Raw genomic sequence first — 2,354 nt, forward strand, 5'->3', positions numbered from 1 at the left:
TTCGACTGTTGTAAGCCCTTCAATTACACTTGGTTTTTGTATTTGGTTATTTGCTTTAAATCACTCGCCTTCTCCTGTCATCATTTAATCATTTAATTCAACTGCATTGTAATACAGCGACCGAGGTCACAAACGGCAGAAGTCTTCTCTGCCGCACAAAAAGGCAATAAATTTCAATTATTTACTTAAATGCACATTAACATGAATTGGTTGTCTGGCTGGAAGTGCTACTGATAATGAAAATTGTCATAGTCCCAGAGACTGCGAAAAAGTTATTATTATTAAAAACAGCTTTATATAATCAGCCAGGCCATGATGGGGTTAAAATACCATTGCTATTGCCATAGGTAATAAGGCCGCAAATTGGACCAGCAACTTTAGCCGACTACAAGACTGATACAGTGGTATGTAGAGCTAATTAAATTGTAGATTTTTAAGATCTCAAAAGTGTATGTGTATCTGTAGAGTCAAAAGAAATTTAATTCAAGGGATAAAAAAATATGAATTGTATCTTATGTGTAATCATGTTATAATTATTAGTTATGATTATTGGGTAACAATCTTCAATTATGCTTATGGTATGCTTATATAAAATACCTATTGTGTAGAATGATCTCTTAAATTAAAGAATTATGTATATAGAGTATGCAGATCAAGAGTGTATAAATATACATATGTACATACATAAAATCCAAGGATGATATTAGTTTGGTAAACAACAAAGATATTGACTCACTCTGCTAACAACAAATTTAATGGCAACTGTCAATTTTTACAATTTAAACATTATAACATTAAAAAATCATAAAAAACCAACAAAAGAAATCTCCTTCTGTGGAGGAACAATGTACGTATCAATAAGGGTTCACACCTGTTTAGAATTACCAAAGAAATACTGTGACAATTTCAAGTCAATCTAGCAAATATAAAAAAATGTTGAAAAAGTTTTTAAAAATTGAACTTTGTTTTGCCCAAAACTGATTTGCCAGCACAACATTTATCGTTTTCTTGTCTTTTAAGTGTCCTTAATAGAAAACAAATGTGGATAAAAAGTAAACTCAAAAAAAAAAAATCTTGTCAGAAGTGGGATTCGAACCCACGCCTACAGAGTAGACTGCGACCTGAACGCAGCGCCTTAGACCACTCGGCCATCCTGACATGCTTTCCCACGAACCAAATGTTCATCATATAGCAAGGACTACAAATGTTGAACACCAATTAAATATACCTACATCAATCTAAATTTATACTTATAAAGAAATGCTTGGTAATCTTTTCAAATATATAGATATATATATATATTTCTAAAGAGTATGTTAATAGAAAATTTCACTAGAAAGTAGTGTATACACTTAAAAAGAAAAACACTTCAATAAAGCTTATTTCATTTGACAACTTAACTTACATTATCCCTCAGATTCAAAATTTATATTTATATAATCAGCATTTCCTTACTGAACTGTTGAACTGTTGAAATAAAACTTGCTGCAAGTTTAGCAATTTTTACTCCTTCATGATAGTTGTTCATAAATAAGTGTTAATTAAAGTTCCAACTAGTTTGTAAAATGTTCAGCATTTTTTTCGCAACTTAATTTAACCAGTTTATCTTTTTAATGCAGAGAACATACAATATATCCCAAAAGCAGTACACATAAATCCATCCTCCTTCTCCGAGTTCTCCGCCACCTTTATATGCTTTACCAAAAAACAACACAAGAAAAAATGCTAAACCATTAAGTTACCTTGAGAAAATTTCACTTAATTTTTATAAAAAATCATACCAAAGCATTTATTCTGTTCTCTTATGTTTCAGGAGTGTAGCATTTAATGGGGCTAACAATTTCTTATCTATTTTTGGGACGACATTGTATTGATGAAAGGATTTAGAAATTAAAAGAACTATCAATTTTGTCGAGTTATTGGAAGGTTATAAGTTTGTGATAACCCCTAGCTACGCCTCTGAGTCTTTGTGTCTCTCTGTGTGGGTTAGTTGATGCTACGTAATGCCAAGGACATAAAAGCGGATTTACGCTTAATCACACACGAAGGATGCATATTTTACCTGGATGTAGGTAGGTACCTCTACATACTTATATACAGACCAGCTTCATCGTCAAAATCCTGGCTGGCTGGCTGGCTGGTTCCTCATTCGCATGCACAAACGCAGTCAGAGAGCATTTTGTTCATTAGGAGCTCCACACGAGCGCGCTGCTTAACCTCTGACCCTTTTCCCCATCACCAGTTCTCCTTTTCGCCGCTCGTATTCCTTGCAGCGTTTTCAGTTCATTTTGCTTGCCCCGTATTCTGCTTTTACCCATTTGTTTTTTTTTTGCGCTCTCTCTCTCTTTTCTTGT

General features: G+C 33.3%; 1 non-coding gene across 1 annotated transcript; it reads right to left on the reverse strand.

The window, feature by feature from the left end:
* Nucleotides 1-1,075: 1,075 nt before the first annotated feature.
* Nucleotides 1,076-1,158, reverse strand: Trnal-cag. Its single transcript has one exon. It is a non-coding gene; the product is annotated as a tRNA-Leu (tRNA).
* Between the last annotated feature and the right edge of the window lie 1,196 nt (nt 1,159-2,354).

This window comes from Drosophila willistoni (genome assembly GCF_018902025.1).
Source record: "Drosophila willistoni isolate 14030-0811.24 chromosome 2R unlocalized genomic scaffold, UCI_dwil_1.1 Seg167, whole genome shotgun sequence".
Lineage (NCBI taxonomy): Eukaryota > Metazoa > Arthropoda > Insecta > Diptera > Drosophilidae > Drosophila > Drosophila willistoni.